This window comes from Cibotium barometz, chromosome 45 (genome assembly GCF_041138505.1).
Source record: "Cibotium barometz isolate CiBa-2024 chromosome 45, ASM4113850v1, whole genome shotgun sequence".
Taxonomy (NCBI): Eukaryota; Viridiplantae; Streptophyta; class Polypodiopsida; order Cyatheales; family Cibotiaceae; genus Cibotium; species Cibotium barometz.
In genome coordinates this window covers 22,901,328-22,921,727 of record NC_141090.1, presented here as the reverse complement: position 1 = coordinate 22,921,727, position 20,400 = coordinate 22,901,328, and the positions used below count along the sequence as shown (strand labels likewise).

The 20,400-nt window shown below is 42.6% G+C and overlaps 3 non-coding genes across 3 annotated transcripts; all 3 read right to left on the bottom strand.

The window, feature by feature from the left end:
- Positions 1–8,290: 8,290 nt before the first annotated feature.
- LOC147612536 (small nucleolar RNA U3) lies at positions 8,291–8,515 on the bottom strand. The gene has a single exon (XR_015263565.1). It is a non-coding gene; the product is annotated as a small nucleolar RNA U3 (small nucleolar RNA).
- A 9,208-nt stretch (positions 8,516–17,723) lies between these two features.
- Positions 17,724–17,948, bottom strand: LOC147612535 (small nucleolar RNA U3). The gene has a single exon (XR_015263567.1). It is a non-coding gene; the product is annotated as a small nucleolar RNA U3 (small nucleolar RNA).
- Positions 17,949–17,986: 38 nt separating this feature from the next.
- On the bottom strand, positions 17,987–18,211 carry LOC147612534 (small nucleolar RNA U3). Its single transcript, XR_015263566.1, has one exon. It is a non-coding gene; the product is annotated as a small nucleolar RNA U3 (small nucleolar RNA).
- Positions 18,212–20,400: the final 2,189 nt, after the last annotated feature.

Here is a 20,400-nt window from a genome sequence, read left to right as displayed (position 1 = left end):
TTAGGTGTCTAGGGGTTTGTAAAAGTGTTAGAGGAAACAAGAGTGGAGAGTTCTGAGTCAGGTAGGAGTCAGTTGATAGTTGGAAGTGGGGTGGGGTGACAGATTCAGTAGAGTTCTGGACCAAAGGATTTGAGAGAGTTGATGGTCCTGGAAGAAAGTCTGTGAGTCTAGAGGACAAGGATTTGATAGAGGTCAGCAAACAGGTAGCTCAATCAAAAAACAGTTAGTAGAGCAGCTGAACTGAGAGAGTTCGGGTCAATTCAGGTCAGCAGAAGGTCAAAGGAGTTAGCTGAGGAGTTAAAGATCAGACTTGTTCAGAGTTAGATCTGACCTAGGAGGACATTTAGGTGAGACAACTGATTTAGATTGAGAAAGTTCAGGCGGTTGGCTGAATGAGCAGAGGCTCAAGGGATAACTGTAGGGTTGCTAGATGTCCCGTGCTGTATGTTTTCAGTGATTTAGATGCTATAAAGGAAGATATTGTTTGCTCTTCCCAACGCCCTTTTTGGCACCCTTATTTGGCTTCTTCCTTAGGAGTATCCTTGGGCTATTAGTGATATTTACATGGTCACCCATCCTTGTGTGGTTGGATCACTATATGGCTTTCTATTTCTTCTCTGCTTAGGGATCCACATCAGCTTGTCATCAATTTTTGTCGGCATTTTAGGGATACTCTCCTTTGGAATCCACACCTGTTTAGGGTTTTTTTTCTTGGGCTTTAGCTATTTGGTTGGCTCATAATTAGGTTTCCTTGGTGTCTTCGATACCCACATTTGCTTCATCCTGGTTCATTGGGACTTTTTGAGAAACCGAGGTAGCAGGATTGGACGTATTGGTTGCTAGCATTTGGTTTCTTTTATGGTGCCTCCTTGATTTTTAAAGAAGATTTCATCCTTTGGTTGGGATTTTAACTCCTTTACTTTTGGTTTTAAGGATGTGATGGGGGTTGATTAGAGGCTTTGAGTTTATGAATAATTGCGCTTACCGGCTGAATGGGACCTACTTGTAGTAATGTTAGTAACTTTTGTATATCAGTAGAGATCTCTATCCCAACTCTTTTGTGCTAACTTGATTGTGGTTGTCCTCATGGTCCAATCAATGTTGCAGTCATGTTTAACAATCCATCCCCTTCCAAGGATGATCTCTTTAAGTATTATACATAAAAACTACCTTCCACCAATGGGATAAAAATTGATGTGGAACTTAATCTTTCACATCCCTTTACATTCATTATAAAAACTTGAGACTATTTGTACCAAAGCTTTGGTCGGATCAAGGGGCAGGTTTCCCATATGAGACCCAAGTCTCATATAACTAAGTTTTTTCCTGCTCCTATATCCAACAAAGCAAGTTTGGCTATGTTTTTTTTGTTCACGAGGAAATCTAAGCACCTCACCAACATGCCAACGTGCTACTCCTTTGCAAGGCTCATATAAGGAGAGACTTTCTCATGAATTTAAGGATCACCAACCCAAGCAAATCATCGAAGAGCTTAGTGTTTAGGGACATGGATAAGGTTGGCTTTTGCAATAAGAAAAATCAGCCACATCTGCTATAATCCATGGAAAATTGGCATCACTAAATGCATTCTTTATCTCCAAAAACTCTAAATATCCTTCTAAATAATTTCTAAATTAATCTAGGGTATTTTCTTTCACCTAAAGTTATTTTCTCTCTCTCTAACCCTAATCCCTTTTTCTCTCTCTAGGCTTTCCCTAAAATAATTGGAAAGCATCCTATTCTGGATGATTATTCCTTTGATGGCATCAATGGCCCTCCCCTTTATGAGAACACCCCTCTCTAACTGGATAGATCAAGGATCTACGACAACTTGTGGATGGATCGAGGATGGATAACAACTCATGGACGGACGAGGGATCATGGACGAACAGTGGCATGATGGATTGTAAACCATTCGATAACTTCATCCAAGATCGAGCTGTGAGGCTTGCATGCATGGGGTATTGTTGCACTCCTGTTAAGAATGTACATACCTGTGTTAACTGCCTTAGTCCAAAAGGATTTAAGTAGATTCCTGTTATTAAGCATACTCCTTTCCATCTCAACATTAGCACAATTCTTGTGCTATGCAACACCATTTTGCTACAAAGTGTGAGAGGTAGTGAGTTTTCCCTTTAGGTACCACCGTCTACCCATAAAGATGTTCTAGATGATTGTGTAGCAGTTTCCCCACCTCCAACGCCCATCCGGGCTCATCTTGCCCCCCCCCCACCCAATGTCTAGACAATTGCGATCAATCATGAAGATCTCAACGATGCACGACTATTGTTTCGTGTACCTTTTTCACATAAATACTAAAACAACCTCACGGGTTTGACATCTTCCTCCTCATGATTGTTATGCATTTCAGCCATGTGGATAGGTATGATACCTTTCCTTTGCTTTTCTTTTTTTGCCCCAGCTTTAGCTTCCCATTGGGATCGTCTCTTCATCTTAGTCTCATGTTTTCTCTTTTTTTTTAGCCTTTGTGAATGGCTTAAATTTATTCATAAGACAGTGGCCCATAGTATTTTCTAAGTTTGCTCCCATTGAGGAATCCTTCCATTTGTACTCCATCAAGAATTTCTAGATGTGATGTCCCTCTAGTTGTGAGTTTGTAGATTAAGAAAGGACCCATCCCTCTCAACTTTAAATTCCTTTTATTTTTGTTCAGATTATAAAGTAGAACTAGGTCCCCTTCCTTGAACCTCTTGGTTTTGATATTGGCATCTTTTCCTTCTCTTTTTCTCGGCATCCATGCCCACCACACTGAGTATAACCTTGCTTCATTAAGTTTCTAGATCTCTATGAGTCGTTCAGACAACTCACTGTCCGCTCATTCCATTTGCTATTCTACCCTCCTCAAGGTTGGGATCATGAATTCAATCGAGAGTATGGCATCAAGTCCAAAAGTCCAAAGACTAGGTTATATGACGTAGTCCCAATTGAGGTTTTATAGGCAATTTTGCAAGACCATAAAGTGGATGAGAGCTTATTCTCCCAATTCATCCTTGATGCCTCAACTGTCTTTGTAAACACAGTGCATAGGAGCTTCTTTGTAAGGACAATGCATAGGACCTTGTTTATTCTTTCAACATAGGGCCTTGCTTATGCTTTCATTCCATTTGCTATGTTACCTTCCTTGAGGTTGGGATCATGAATTCAATCGAGAGTACGGCATCAAGTCCGAAAGTCCAAAGACTAGGTTATACGATGTAGTCCCAATTGAGGTTTTATAGGCAGTTTTGCAAGCCCATAAAGTGGATGAGAGCTTATTCTCACAATTCATCCTTGATGCCTCAACTGTCTTTGTAAACATAGTGCACAATGCATAGGACCTTGTTTATGCTATCTAGTTTTTTGTGGATAGTACACAGAAGACTTGTGGTTACTACCATCAATCCTTCTAAGAGAAAATCCACCATGTCACTTAAGAAATTGGAAAGTAACTCAACTCTGTAGAACCAAATTGGAACGTATACAAATATTCGTTATAGAAAACTTAGCGCATTAATACAAATCCTAATTCACGTGATTTGTACGAGACTTGTGCATTCTTATGAAAGAAAATGGCTTGATCAAGATAATGCTAATTTGTTTTTTGTTAATTAGGAAAATGATGGATGACCCCGACATCTATTCTTGCTCTGAGTCTATAAGGTTTCACTCTATGCTGAGAGTTGATGTGTGTTGCATGTGGTTAATAACCAAGTTTTTGTATAAGAAAGTGGTTGTAAGATTCAAATCTCCCAATGGCTCTCATTTTGTCAACACTAGTCCAAAACCCATCCTTCGGATGGGAGAGGAAAGGATACCATAGAGATAGGCCTTAAATTTGAATCCCATTTTGGGCCTCATCCCTCATAATCTACTTTAAAAAAGCACTACACTTGGCTACCTATATATGAAGGCACCACACTTGCCATATGTAATGAAAGGATTCTAGTGTGCACATACATATGGGGGATGGGCCTAGGCACATGGGGGCTTAGGGGCATTTGTACATACAATGTGTAGGGAATATAGGGGCATAAAACGCACCAGCTCTAGGATATTGTACCCTTTTGATACCTTTTACCCTTTTATGATGATATAACATCTTGTCTTCTTGAAGCTTATGCCCAAGCTTCCATGGTGGCTGATTCTCTTCTTGTAGAGCAGCACCTACTTGAGTTCAGTTCTGTATCACATCATTTGCATCCTACATTCATTTGTACTTATTGAAATGACTTACAGAAATCTTGCACTAGGAAAATCATAGCACTTGTACCATAAGAGATATATGTTCCTCCACATGTACGAGACTTGTGCAATCTTATGAATGAAAATGGCTTGATCAAGATAATGCTAATTTGTTTTTTGTTAATTAGGAAAATGATGGATGACCCCGACATCTATTCTTGCTCTGAGTCTATAAGATTTCACTCTATGCTGAGAGTTTATGTGTGTTGCATGTGGTTAATAACCAAGTTTTTGTATGAGAAAGTGGTTGTAAGATTCAAATCTCCACATGCAAGAGCACAGGGTGTAAGGTAAGAGATATATGTTCCTCCACATGCAAGAGCACAGGGTGTACAAACAGGGTGTACAAAGTGATCTACAGGTTTTGAGAAGATCACAAACGATTAGGTATCTAGTGGAGAGATTGACATATAATGGGTATGCAATGCATTATGCATACATGACATCAATGAAAAAGCATGTGGAACCATCATGTTTTGGAGAATCTATTGGAAAGCATGTAGGGGAAAAAGCAATGGACAAAGAAATGGATACCTTAGTATACAATGATACATGGGACTCGATTGCATTACCAAGTGGAAATAATGTCATTAGTTGCAAAAGGGTGTATAAAGTGAGATGTAAGGCAAATGGATTAATAGAAAGGCATAAAGCAAGGCTGGTCACACAAAGGGATATGCATAGACACATGGCTTGGATTATGATACCGTGTGGCTAAGATGGGAACAATGAAATCTGTGATTGCATTGGTTGTGTCAAATGGTTGGAAAATGTGTTAAATGGATGTAAAGAATGCATTTCTAAATGGTGAATTGCAAGAATAAGTGTTCATGAAGCAGCCAGAAGGCTATGTGCATCCCAAATACCCTACACATGTATGTAAGTTGAAGAAGGTCTTGTACGGATTGAAGCAAACATCACGTGCTTGGATAGACAAGATAAGCAGGTATCTCATTAGCATTGGTGTTCATGTGGGAACTTTAGATTCATCACTATATGCAAAGGAGACAACACAAGGTATTGTGGTGATTGTCATCTATATAGATGACTTGATCGTGTAGGTGATTCAAGAAAGGATATTGCTAATGTGAAAGCTTCATTATGTGGTGAATTTGATATGAGATACTTGGGAGAATTGAGATACTTTCTTGGCATTGAAGTGGTAAAAAAAAAGGCATTTGGTTAGTTCGAAGACAATATGCAATGAACAGAGGTTGTAAGCTAATAAGCACCGTCCTGTGCTTTGGCACCAAATAGGAGTGTCGATAAAAGAAAACCTTTTCCTTAAGAAGTTCTGCACTTGTTTTACACAAGAAAACATTGCCTGACCAATGTCTGCATGCAATGCTTCAAATGTTCCGGTGTAAGGCTTTCCAATGGCTGCTCCTCTACCATGTTTGAAGGAATCTGCAAACAAGAAATAAGTTGACTTAGATTGAAACATCTCTGTCAGAAAATCTCACATGCCCCTTTCTACCTACTGCGATACTTACAATTGTCTGGAAATCAAGTTTGTTGGTGAAGATGGATATCTCGTGCTGTGTAAACATGTTGTACCGTGGCCACTAGTTTTCCGTTGCTTGCCTTCTTGAAGCCTTGTAAACGACCTTTCCAATGGTGCTCTAGTACATTTTTGCCGTCGAACTGGGTGAGGCCCGATTGCAGCACAGCAGGCTGTAGATAAACCCAAGCGCTCTTACGAAATGCCTCTCCCACCCAAGCACCATCATCGTCCTTCTTGTTGTGCAAGGATATCTCCTCAATCTCGTTTTTTGGTCTTCTTGGTGTGGCCATATCTTCTTGGAAGGTGGAGTAGAAAGGTTATGTTTAGAGTAAAAAGGAAAGAGATGTGCAGACTAGGGTTTTACGGGAGTCTTGAAGATGAAAGAGATGGAGCTCCGAGAAGGGAGGGAGATTAAGATGGAGGAGAAAGATTAGGGTTTCGGGCTTTGATGGTTTCATTAGGGTTGGGCAAATGAGATAGAGATGGAAGAGAAAGAGAGGAAGAGTTTAATTTGGACGTTCAAGAGGGAAAGCGGACTTGAAAATGAAATTTTTGATTACAATGAAATTTGAGATGGGTTTTTGGGGGGAAATGTGAGTTTTGGGGGGATCTCGAAAATTTGAAGGATTTTTTGAGCCACGAAAAATGGTGGGACCATACCTACCCTAAACCCCCTACCTTTTTAAAGAGACAAGTGTAATTATTAGTACTGAAAGCCTAGTGTCCCTCCCTATAGCATAGTCTCCCTCCCTATATTCAAAGGAGACCAGATGTGCAACATCCTCTATTCCTATTGGTCCGTTGCTAATTACTTTCATTAGTAAAAGGCCCAAAATATGTTCAAATGCCCCCTAATGACCGGAAATATTAACAGCACGGAGGGAGGGAGGCAAGATGGGAGATGAGGTGAGAGAGAGAGAGAGAGAGAGAGAGAGATGATGTGACCGAGGGGAGAGAGAAAGATGAGACGAGAGAGGGAGAGAGAGAGAGAGGATGGAGAGAGATAGAGAGAGAGGGTAGAGAAAGAGATGGGAGGAGAGAGATTAAAAGTGATTCGGATGAGAACTCAGAGGTCACCTCCCTCAAACGCCACTCTTCCCAAGCGGAAAAGAAACCCATAAACTATGAAAACTCAGAGGTCATCTCCCTGAAACCCACTCTTTCCAAGCAGAAAAAAAACCCATAAACTATGAAAACCTTCTAATGGAACTCAAGGATTACCCCAACCCCTTGTTGGAGAAAGTGAGGATGAAACAAGCCAAGGAGCTTGTAAAAGGAAGGTACGTGACACTAAACTAGAGCTAGTGCTAGAGCAGGTGGTTCAATACAAAGCACTAATCCCACTTGAGGATATCTTCCTAGACCCTATCCCAAAGCCAATCATAGAACTAGTAAAGGGATCTTAGAGATTTCCCAAGGTGTCAGACAGAGCCATAACCATTCTCAAGAGGTCATAGATAGAACAAGTTTCGAAGCCCTCTACCTCTAGAACCAATCCAAGCAAGCCCCACATTGCTAGATACATTGAGGGAGGACTTAGTGGGAGGTGAAAAATGGCCTTCCATGGCTCACCATAGCCAATGCAACATTTTCTCTGAGGCGATCGGTGGAATGAGGACTTTATCTCATCCCCATCACACAGGCACCACCTCCTAGGGAAGGAACAGTGTATGTCCCTTACGCATTTAGCCAGCTCCTTTTGAGGAACATGACCAATTCCATTGGCATCTTGCAAGATGCAAAAATCAAGACTTTTGGACTAGGCTTCCACTACACATTTATGGTGTAGACTTTTAGAGAGGAGATGGTCATACACAATGATCCTCAAAAGGCCTTACATGAGGGAAGCAAGGTTGGTTCATTATTGGGAGACCAATCGCATTTATATACACAAAGAAAACCAACCCTTGAAGATAACCTGTGTGGACAGGGCAGAATTATCCCATGGGTTGAGGCCGCCTCGCAATGATGAGTGTGATACAACATGTCTAAACGTTGCAACAACAGGGTAAAGATGAGAACCAGAACTATGAGCCTTTCCCACACCCGAAGACTCTGAGGATTAGGTCCATTTCTTGGTCACCAATATTTTCTTGGAATTAGTTATGCATATTTTGTATTTACTAATATATGTACTTAACACATGGAGATAGGGAGGACTCCTCCCATGGGTTGAGGAGGCCACCTCGCCAATGATGAGTGTGATACAATTGTCTGAACCGCTTTGGTCAACATGTCTAAATGAGCTTAGGAGGTTGAGGTATAAGAAAGGGGATTTATGTAGTGCAATAGTGTCTATAAATGTGTTTGGGAGGAGTGAAGGAGCTTAGTGGTGGTGGTTAACCACACTGGAATGACATGAAGGGGCACATTCCGAATGAAGGTCGGCGGGTAAGTGTGAGAGGCTGGCTGGCTGGCCAGCAGCCAAAGAGAAACGGTGGTGGGATGCCGCCCAGACACACGACGGGGAAGAAGCGAAGCAGTTGTTGTTGGGCTTTGCAAAATATATATTATATATATGCCAAAAATGGCGGGTGGGGGAAACACCCGTCAGATCGCTCAGCAGCCTTCACCACCGGCGGAATGAGCACGGCGGGACGGTCATCAAGGCGCAGGGCGGAGGGCGGGGACACCCAGCAGCCCTGGCAAGTTATTCACGCTCTGGCGGCTGAGCCTCGTTTCGTCTTCCGGGCTGTGCGACTTGTCAGAGCAGGAATGCTCAGGCAAGATGTACGAACTATAGAACAGATCCTGTTCAAGTATAGTCGTGCTATATGAGCAATCCCCCGTCGAGCCCATAAAGGTAACGCTTAAGCTGGCAATCTTGCTATGTGGGTTTTTCACCCCTCTATCTCCGCACCTTATGATGATTAAATTGCGTGTCATAGGCTAGGGCTTCAAATACAACCAATTTCCTCGCGCACCACACCTCCTCCTCCTCCTCTCATATGCAACATTAATGGCGAGCTCGAGCATATCATGACATTGCTATCACTGATGACTGCGTGTGGTGGTGAGATCAAATCACGATGTGTTATAATCTATGTACCATGCTATCGACCATAATATTCTACGGCCTCCATGTGAGCCCTTAGACCCCTTTCAAAGCCTTATGCTTCCCAACATCTACACAATCATCGTTCTAGGTATAGCATGGATCCATGGAGCGTTCGCGCACGACCGTAGTGGGAGGCCCCTCACCGTTTTGTACATGGGCTGTGGTTTATGCTCTTTGGGATATGGGGAGTTATTGTTTGTGCAGTCCACTAGAACGCTCCAATATCATGTGACTTTTACCTCTCATGCACCACCCTTTCTCGTCCTCCACCCACATAGGTAAATCAAGGATGCACTAGGGCCACATAGGTGGTAGGGTTTTTGTAAGCCTTGGGAGGCTTTTCACATTCGCCTTCTTGCAAAATAATCGCAATCCCTCCCTTCCCATTAGGACTCGTTTCTAAAGGCCTCCAGATGTTAGGAAACTTGGGAAAATCACGAGTCCCACCTTGTAAAGATTTTTGGATTACCTACAATGGTAAGTGTCTGCACACCAAGTGCCCGTAATGGATGCATTTTGTTACTCGAGTTGAGGGGCTCTGCATCATTTTGATGAGCTTGGCTTCCACCTAGATTAAGAATGAGACGTTGTTGGTTTTTAAGCCATCTTGTGCTGGGACAATCTTCACACTACTGTGCTCATCATCAGAGACTTCATCGAATTATAGGGAAGTTGGGATTCCATCATGCAAAGGCTGAGAAGAAGAGGGTAGTTCTTGGATTTGCTTCTGAAGCTGCTCTTGCTCTTGCTCTTCTTTAGTCCGTGTGTGCTCTATCTTAGCTTTTCCCTTATCTTGCTTTTTGGGCACCCATACCTGTTTTGGTGTGATTTGTTGATGCAAGATTCTTGAGCGTGATGATGATTTTGTTAACTTTTCTTTCCTCGCTCTAGGAGGGTTGCATCTTTTAATCCCACCTTGTAAAGAGTGAGAAAGACAGCTAGGTTGCACAGGTAAGCCCAGGGCCAGGGATCTATGTTTGCACCTCTCTTAGAACTTGGTGCTACCCAGGGTTTCGCTCAACTGTTGGTTTCTGTTTGAAGAAGAAAACCTGCAGAGGTGGTTGTAGGGTCAGCTAAACATCAGGGTCAGTCACTTGAAGGGTCAAACTAGTCTTTCTGGGTTGAGAGGAAGCTATTTTGAGTCAGGTCTGATAGTCAGAGGTCTGTGAGGGCCAATCACATAGTTTTAATGCTGGAGAGTATTTAACAGAGTTAGAGGGAGTCAGGTGCTGTCAGATTAGGAGTTGCAAGGCTAGATCATTGTTGATTCTTAGGTGTCTAGGGGTTTGTAAAAGTGTTAGAGGAAACAAGAGTGGAGAGTTCTGAGTCAGGTAGGAGTCAGTTGATAGTTGGAAGTGGGGTGGGGTGACAGATTCAGTAGAGTTCTGGACCAAAGGATTTGAGAGAGTTGATGGTCCTGGAAGAAAGTCTGTGAGTCTAGAGGACAAGGATTTGATAGAGGTCAGCAAACAGGTAGCTCAATCAAAAAACAGTTAGTAGAGCAGCTGAACTGAGAGAGTTCGGGTCAATTCAGGTCAGCAGAAGGTCAAAGGAGTTAGCTGAGGAGTTAAAGATCAGACTTGTTCAGAGTTAGATCTGACCTAGGAGGACATTTAGGTGAGACAACTGATTTAGATTGAGAAAGTTCAGGCGGTTGGCTGAATGAGCAGAGGCTCAAGGGATAACTGTAGGGTTGCTAGATGTCCCGTGCTGTATGTTTTCAGTGATTTAGATGCTATAAAGGAAGATATTGTTTGCTCTTCCCAACGCCCTTTTTGGCACCCTTATTTGGCTTCTTCCTTAGGAGTATCCTTGGGCTATTAGTGATATTTACATGGTCACCCATCCTTGTGTGGTTGGATCACTATATGGCTTTCTATTTCTTCTCTGCTTAGGGATCCACATCAGCTTGTCATCAATTTTTGTCGGCATTTTAGGGATACTCTCCTTTGGAATCCACACCTGTTTAGGGTTTTTTTTCTTGGGCTTTAGCTATTTGGTTGGCTCATAATTAGGTTTCCTTGGTGTCTTCGATACCCACATTTGCTTCATCCTGGTTCATTGGGACTTTTTGAGAAACCGAGGTAGCAGGATTGGACGTATTGGTTGCTAGCATTTGGTTTCTTTTATGGTGCCTCCTTGATTTTTAAAGAAGATTTCATCCTTTGGTTGGGATTTTAACTCCTTTACTTTTGGTTTTAAGGATGTGATGGGGGTTGATTAGAGGCTTTAAGTTTATGAATAATTGCGCTTACCGGCTGAATGGGACCTACTTGTAGTAATGTTAGTAACTTTTGTATATCAGTAGAGATCTCTATCCCAACTCTTTTGTGCTAACTTGATTGTGGTTGTCCTCATGGTCCAATCAATGTTGCAGTCATGTTTCACAATCCATCCCCTTCCAAGGATGATCTCTTTAAGTATTATACATAAAAACTACCTTCCACCAATGGGATAAAAATTGATGTGGAACTTAATCTTTCACATCCCTTTACATTCATTATAAAAACTTGAGACTATTTGTACCAAAGCTTTGGTCGGATCAAGGGCAGGTTTCCCATATGAGACCCAAGTCTCATATAACTAAGTTTTTTCCTGCTCCTATATCCAACAAAGCAAGTTTGGCTATGTTTTTTTTGTTCACGAGGAAATCTAAGCACCTCACCAACATGCCAACGTGCTACTCCTTTGCAAGGCTCATATAAGGAGAGACTTTCTCATGAATTTAAGGATCACCAACCCAAGCAAATCATCGAAGAGCTTAGTGTTTAGGGACATGGATAAGGTTGGCTTTTGCAATAAGAAAAATCAGCCACATCTGCTATAATCCATGGAAAATTGGCATCACTAAATGCATTCTTTATCTCCAAAAACTCTAAATATCCTTCTAAATAATTTCTAAATTAATCTAGGGTATTTTCTTTCACCTAAAGTTATTTTCTCTCTCTCTAACCCTAATCCCTTTTTCTCTCTCTAGGCTTTCCCTAAAATAATTGGAAAGCATCCTATTCTGGATGATTATTCCTTTGATGGCATCAATGGCCCTCCCCTTTATGAGAACACCCCTCTCTAACTGGATAGATCAAGGATCTACGACAACTTGTGGATGGATCGAGGATGGATAACAACTCATGGACGGACGAGGGATCATGGACGAACAGTGGCATGATGGATTGTAAACCATTCGATAACTTCATCCAAGATCGAGCTGTGAGGCTTGCATGCATGGGGTATTGTTGCACTCCTGTTAAGAATGTACATACCTGTGTTAACTGCCTTAGTCCAAAAGGATTTAAGTAGATTCCTGTTATTAAGCATACTCCTTTCCATCTCAACATTAGCACAATTCTTGTGCTATGCAACACCATTTTGCTGCAAAGTGTGAGAGGTAGTGAGTTTTCCCTTTAGGTACCACCGTCTACCCATAAAGATGTTCTAGATGATTGTGTAGCAGTTTCCCCACCTCCAACGCCCATCCGGGCTCATCTTGCCCCCCCCCCCCCACCCAATGTCTAGACAATTGCGATCAATCATGAAGATCTCAACGATGCACGACTATTGTTTCGTGTACCTTTTTCACATAAATACTAAAACAACCTCACGGGTTTGACCTCTTCCTCCTCATGATTGTTATGCATTTCAGCCATGTGGATAGGTATAATACCTTTCCTTTGCTTTTCTTTTTTTGCCCCAGCTTTAGCTTCCCATTGGGATCGTCTCTTCATCTTAGTCTCATGTTTTCTCTTTTTTTTGAGCCTTTGTGAATGGCTTAAATTCATTCATAAGACAGTGGCCCATAGTATTTTCTAAGTTTGCTCCCATTGAGGAATCCTTCCATTTGTACTCCATCAAGAATTTCTAGATGTGATGTCCCTCTAGTTGTGAGTTTGTAGATTCTGAAAGGACCCATCCCTCTCAACTTTAAATTCCTTTTATTTTTGTTCAGATTATAAAGTAGAACTAGGTCCCCTTCCTTGAACCTCTTGGTTTTGATATTGGCATCTTTTCCTTCTCTTTTTCTCGGCATCCATGCCCACCACACTGAGTATAACCTTGCTTCATTAAGTTTCTGGATCTCTATGAGTCGTTCAGACAACTCACTGTCCGCTCATTCCATTTGCTATTCTACCCTCCTCAAGGTTGGGATCATGAATTCAATCGAGAGTATGGCATCAAGTCCAAAAGTCCAAAGACTAGGTTATATGATGTAGTCCCAATTGAGGTTTTATAGGCAATTTTGCAAGACCATAAAGTGCATGAGAGCTTATTCTCCCAATTCATCCTTGATGCCTCAACTGTCTTTGTAAACACAGTGCACAGGAGCTTCTTTGTAAGGACAATGCATAGGACCTTGTTTATTCTTTCAACATAGGGCCTTGCTTATGCTTTCATTCCATTTGCTATGTTACCTTCCTTGAGGTTGGGATCATGAATTCAATCGAGAGTATGGCATCAAGTCCGAAAGTCCAAAGACTAGGTTATACGATGTAGTCCCAATTGAGGTTTTATAGGCAGTTTTGCAAGCCTATAAAGTGGATGAGAGCTTATTCTCACAATTCATCCTTGATGCCTCAACTGTCTTTGTAAACATAGTGCACAATGCATAGGACCTTGTTTATGCTATCTAGTTTTTTGTGGATAGTACACAGAAGACTTGTGGTTACTACCATCAATCCTTCTAAGAGAAAATCCACCATGTCACTTAAGAAATTGGAAAGTAACTCAACTCTGTAGAACCAAATTGGAACGTATACAAATATTCGTTATAGAAAACTTAGCGCATTGATACAAATCCTAATTCACGTGATTTGTACGAGACTTGTGCATTCTTATGAATGAAAATGGCTTGATCAAGATAATGCTAATTTGTTTTTTGTTAATTAGGAAAATGATGGATGACCCTGACATCTATTCTTGCTCTGAGTCTATAAGATTTCACTCTATGCTGAGAGTTTATGTGTGTTGCATGTGGTTAATAACCAAGTTTTTGTATGAGAAAGTGGTTGTAAGATTCAAATCTCCACATGCAAGAGCACAGGGTGTAAGGTAAGAGATATATGTTCCTCCACGTGCAAGAGCACAGGGTGTACAAACAGGGTGTACAAAGTGATCTACAGGTTTTGAGAAGATCACAAACGATTAGGTATCTAGTGGAGAGATTGACATATAATGGGTATGCAATGCATTATGCATACATGACATCAATGAAAAAGCATGTGGAACCATCATGTTTTGGAGAATCTATTGGAAAGCATGTATGGGAAAAAGCAATGGACAAAGAAATGGATACCTTAGTATACAATGATACATGGGACTCGATTGCATTACCAAGTGGAAATAATGTCATTAGTTGCAAAAGGGTGTATAAAGTGAGATGTAAGGCAAATGGATTAATAGAAAGGCATAAAGCAAGGCTGGTCACACAAAGGGATATGCATAGACACATGGCTTGGATTATGATACCGTGTGGCTAAGATGGGAACAATGAAATCTGTGATTGCATTGGTTGTGTCAAATGGTTGGAAAATGTGTTAAATGGATGTAAAGAATGCATTTCTAAATGGTGAATTGCAAGAATAAGTGTTCATGAAGCAGCCAGAAGGCTATGTGCATCCCAAATACCCTACACATGTATGTAAGTTGAAGAAGGTCTTGTACGGATTGAAGCAAGCACCACGTGCTTGGATAGACAAGATAAGCAGGTATCTCATTAGCATTGGTGTTCATGTGGGAACTTTAGATTCATCACTATATGCAAAGAAGACAACACAAGGTATTGTGGTGATTGTCATCTATATAGATGACTTGATCGTGTAGGTGATTCAAGAAAGGATATTGCTGATGTGAAAGCTTCATTATGTGGTGAATTTGATATGAGATACTTGGGAGAATTGAGATACTTTCTTGGCATTGAAGTGGTAAAAAAAAAGGCATTTGGTTAGTTCGAAGACAATATGTAATGAACATGCTGGCAAAGTATGGAATGAGAGGTTGTAAGCTAATAAGCACCGTCCTGCTTTGGCACCAAATAGGAGTGTCGATAAAAGAAAACCTTTTCCTTAAGAAGCTCTGCACTTGTTTTACACAAGAAAACATTGCTTGACCAATGTCTGCATGCAATGCTTGAAATGTTCCGGTGTAAGGCTTTCCAATGGCTTTCCAATGGCTGCTCCTCTACCATGTTTGAAGGAAAAATATCTGCATGCAATGCTTGAAATGTTCCGGTGTAAGGCTTTCCAATGGCTGCTCCTCTATCATGTTTGAAGGAAAAATATCTGCAAACAAGAAATAAGTTGACTTAGATTGAAACATCTCTGTCAGAAAATCTCACATGCCCCTTTCTACCTACTACGATACTTACAATTGTCTGGAAATCAAGTTTGTTGGTGAAGATGGATATCTCGTGCTGTGTAAACATGTTGTACTGTGGCCACTAGTTTTCCATTGCTTGCCTTATTGAAGCCTTGTAAACCACCTTTCCAATGGTGCTCTAGTACATTTTCGCCGTCGAACTCGGTGATGCCCGATTGCAGCACAGTAGGCTGTAGATAAACCCAAGCGCTCTTACGAAATGCCTCTCCCACCAAAGCACCATCATCGTCCTTCTTGTTGTGCAAGGATATCTCCTCAATCTCGTTTTCTGGTCTTCTTGGTGTGGCCATATCTTCTTGGAAGGTGGAGTAGAAAGGTTATGTTTAGAGTAAAAAGGAAAGAGATGTGCAGACTAGGGTTTTACGGGAGCCTTGAAGATGAAAGAGATGGAGCTCCGAGAAGGGAGGGAGATTAAGATGGAGGAGAAAGATTAGGGTTTCGGGCTTTGATGGTTTCATTAGGGTTGGGCAAATGAGATAGAGATGGAAGAGAAAGAGAGGAAGAGTTTAATTTGGACGTTCAAGAGGGAAAGCGGACTTGAAAATGAAATTTTTGATTACAATGAAATTTGAGATGGGTTTTTGGGGGGAAATGTGAGTTTTGGGGGGATCTCAAAAATTTGAAGGATTTTTTGAGCCACGAAAAATGGTGGGACCATACCTACCCTAAACCCCCTACCTTTTTAAAGAGACAAGTGTAATTATTAGTACTGAAAGCCTAGTGTCCCTCCCTATAGCATAGTCTCCCTCCCTATATTCAAAGGAGACCAGATGTGCACAATCCTCTATTCCTATTGGTCCGTTGCTAATTACTTTCATTAGTAAAAGGCCCAAAATATGTTCAAATGCCCCCTAATGACCGGAAATATTAACAGCACGGAGGGAGGGAGGCAAGATGGGAGATGAGGTGAGAGAGAGAGAGAGAGAGAGAGAGAGAGAGAGAGATGATGTGACCGAGGGGAGAGAGAAAGATGAGACGAGAGAGGGAGAGAGAGAGAGAGGATGGAGAGAGATAGAGAGAGAGGGTAGAGAAAGAGATGGGAGGAGAGAGATTAAAAGTGATTCGGATGAGAACTCAGAGGTCACCTCCCTCAAACGCCACTCTTCCCAAGCGGAAAAGAAACCCATAAACTATGAAAACTCAGAGGTCATCTCCCTGAAACCCACTCTTTCCAAGCAGAAAAAAAACCCATAAACTATGAAAACCTTCTAATGGAACTCAAGGATTACCCCAACCCCTTGTTGGAGAAAGTGAGGATGAAACAAGCCAAGGAGCTTGTAAAAGGAAGGTACGTGACACTAAACTAGAGCTAGTGCTAGAGCAGGTGGTTCAATACAAAGCACTAATCCCACTTGAGGATATCTTCCTAGACCCTATCCCAAAGCCAATCATAGAACTAGTAAAGGGATCTTAGAGATTTCCCAAGGTGTCAGACAGAGCCATAACCATTCTCAAGAGGTCATAGATAGAACAAGTTTCGAAGCCCTCTACCTCTAGAACCAATCCAAGCAAGCCCCACATTGCTAGATACATTGAGGGAGGACTTAGTGGGAGGTGAAAAATGGCCTTCCATGGCTCACCATAGCCAATGCAACATTTTCTCTGAGGCGATCGGTGGAATGAGGACTTTATCTCATCCCCATCACACAGGCACCACCTCCTAGGGAAGGAACAGTGTATGTCCCTTACGCATTTAGCCAGCTCCTTTTGAGGAACATGACCAATTCCATTGGCATCTTGCAAGATGCAAAAATCAAGACTTTTGGACTAGGCTTCCACTACACATTTATGGTGTAGACTTTTAGAGAGGAGATGGTCATACACAATGATCCTCAAAAGGCCTTACATGAGGGAAGCAAGGTTGGTTCATTATTGGGAGACCAATCGCATTTATATACACAAAGAAAACCAACCCTTGAAGATAACCTGTGTGGACAGGGCAGAATTATCCCATGGGTTGAGGCCGCCTCGCAATGATGAGTGTGATACAACATGTCTAAACGTTGCAACAACAGGGTAAAGATGAGAACCAGAACTATGAGCCTTTCCCACACCCGAAGACTCTGAGGATTAGGTCCATTTCTTGGTCACCAATATTTTCTTGGAATTAGTTATGCATATTTTGTATTTACTAATATATGTACTTAACACATGGAGATAGGGAGGACTCCTCCCATGGGTTGAGGAGGCCACCTCGCCAATGATGAGTGTGATACAATTGTCTGAACCGCTTTGGTCAACATGTCTAAATGAGCTTAGGAGGTTGAGGTATAAGAAAGGGGATTTATGTAGTGCAATAGTGTCTATAAATGTGTTTGGGAGGAGTGAAGGAGCTTAGTGGTGGTGGTTAACCACACTGGAATGACATGAAGGGGCACATTCCGAATGAAGGTCGGCGGGTAAGTGTGAGAGGCTGGCTGGCTGGCCAGCAGCCAAAGAGAAACGGTGGTGGGATGCCGCCCAGACACACGACGGGGAAGAAGCGAAGCAGTTGTTGTTGGGCTTTGCAAAATATATATATATGCCAAAAATGGCGGGTGGGGGAAACACCCGTCAGATCGCTCAGCAGCCTTCACCACCGGCCGAATGAGCACGGCGGGACGGTCATCAAGGCGCAGGGCGGAGGGCGGGGACACCCAGCAGCCCTGGCAAGTTATTCACGCTCTGGCGGCTGAGCCTCGTTTCGTCTTCCGGGCTGTGCGACTTGTCAGAGCAGGAATGCTCAGGCAAGATGTACGAACTATAGAACAGATCCTGTTCAAGTATAGTCGTGCTATATGAGCAATCCCCCGTCGAGCCCATAAAGGTAACACCCGTCAGATCGCTCAGCAGCCTTCACCACCGGCCGAATGAGCACGGCGGGACGGTCATCAAGGCGCAGGGCGGAGGGCGGGGACACCCAGCAGCCCTGGCAAGTTATTCACGCTCTGGCGGCTGAGCCTCGTTTCGTCTTCCGGGCTGTGCGACTTGTCAGAGCAGGAATGCTCAGGCAAGATGTACGAACTATAGAACAGATCCTGTTCAAGTATAGTCGTGCTATATGAGCAATCCCCCGTCGAGCCCATAAAGGTAACGCTTAAGCTGGCAATCTTGCTATGTGGGTTTTTCACCCCTCTATCTCCGCACCTTATGATGATTAAATTGCGTGTCATAGGCTAGGGCTTCAAATACAACCAATTTCCTCGCGCACCACACCTCCTCCTCCTCCTCTCATATGCAACATTAATGGCGAGCTCGAGCATATCATGACATTGCTATCACTGATGACTGCGTGTGGTGGTGAGATCAAATCACGATGTGTTATAATCTATGTACCATGCTATCGACCATAATATTCTACGGCCTCCATGTGAGCCCTTAGACCCCTTTCAAAGCCTTATGCTTCCCAACATCTACACAATCATCGTTCTAGGTATAGCATGGATCCATGGAGCGTTCGCGCACGACCGTAGTGGGAGGCCCTTCACCGTTTTGTACATGGGCTGTGGTTTATGCTCTTTGGGATATGGGGAGTTATTGTTTGTGCAGTCCACTAGAACGCTCCAATATCATGTGACTTTTACCTCTCATGCACCACCCTTTCTCGTCCTCCACCCACATACGTAAATCAGGGATGCACTAGGGCCACATAGGTGGTAGGGTTTTTGTAAGCCTTGGGAGGCTTTTCACATTCGCCTTCTTGCAAAATAATCGCAATCCCTCCCTTCCCATTAGGACTCGTTTCTAAAGGCCTCTAGATGTTAGGAAACTTGGGAAAATCACGAGTCCCACCTTGTAAAGATTTTTGGATTACCTACAATGGTAAGTGTCTGCACACCAAGTGCCCGTAATGGATGCATTTTGTTACTCGAGTTGAGGGGCTCTGCATCATTTTGATGAGCTTGGCTTCCACCTAGATTAAGAATGAGACGTTGTTGGTTTTTAAGCCATCTTGTGCTGGGACAATCTTCACACTACTGTGCTCATCATCAGAGACTTCATCGAATTATAGGGAAGTTGGGATTCCATCATGCAAAGGCTGAGAAGAAGAGGGTAGTTCTTGGATTTGCTTCTGAAGCTGCTCTTGCTCTTGCTCTTGCTCTTCTTTAGTCCGTGTGTGCTCTATCTTAGCTTTTCCCTTATCTTGCTTTTTGGGCACCCATACCTGTTTTGGTGTGATTTGTTGATGCAAGATTCTTGAGCGTGATGATGATTTTGTTAACTTTTCTTTCCTCGCTCTAGGAGGGTTGCATCTTTTAATCCCACCTTGTAAAGAGTGAGAAAGACAGCTAGGTTGCACAGGTAAGCCCAGGGATCTATGTTTGCACCTCTCTTAGAACTTGGTGCTACCCAGGGTTTCGCTCAACTGTTGGTTTCTGTTTGAAGAAGAAAACCTGCAGAGGTGGTTGTAGGGTCAGCTAAACATCAGGGTCAGTCACTTGAAGGGTCAAACTAGTCTTTCTGGGTTGAGAGGAAGCTATTTTGAGTCAGGTCTGATAGTCAGAGGTCTGTGAGGGCCAATCACATAGTTTTAATGCTGGAGAGTATTTAACAGAGTTAGAGGGAGTCAGGTGCTGTCAGATTAGGAGTTGCAAGGCTAGATCATTGTTGATTCTTAGGTGTCTAGGGGTTTGTAAAAGTGTTAGAGGAAACAAGAGTGGAGAGTTCTGAGTCAGGTAGGAGTCAGCTGATAGTTGGAAGTGGTGTGGGGTGACAGATTCAGTAGAGTTCTGGACCAAAGGATTTGAGAGAGTTGATGGTCCTGGAAGAAAGTCCGTGAGTCTAGAGGACAAGGATTTGATAGAGGTCAGCAAACAGTTAGCTCAATCAAAAAACAGTTAGTAGAGCAGCTGAACTGAGAGAGTTCGGGTCAATTCAGGTCAGCAGAAGGTCAAAGGAGTTAGCTGAGGAGTTAAAGATCAGACTTGTTCAGAGTTAGATCTGACCTAGGAGGACATTTAGGTGAGACAACTGATTTAGATTGAGAAAGTTCAGGCGGTTGGCTGAATGAGCAGAGGCTCAAGGGATAACTGTAGGGTTGCTAGATGTCCCGTGCTGTATGTTTTCAGTGATTTAGATGCTATAAAGGAAGATATTGTTTGCTCTTCCCAACGCCCTTTTTGGCACCCTTATTTGGCTTCTTCCTTAGGAGTATCCTTGGGCTATTAGTGATATTTACATGGTCACCCATCCTTGTGTGGTTGGATCACTATATGGCTTTCTATTTCTTCTCTGCTTAGGGATC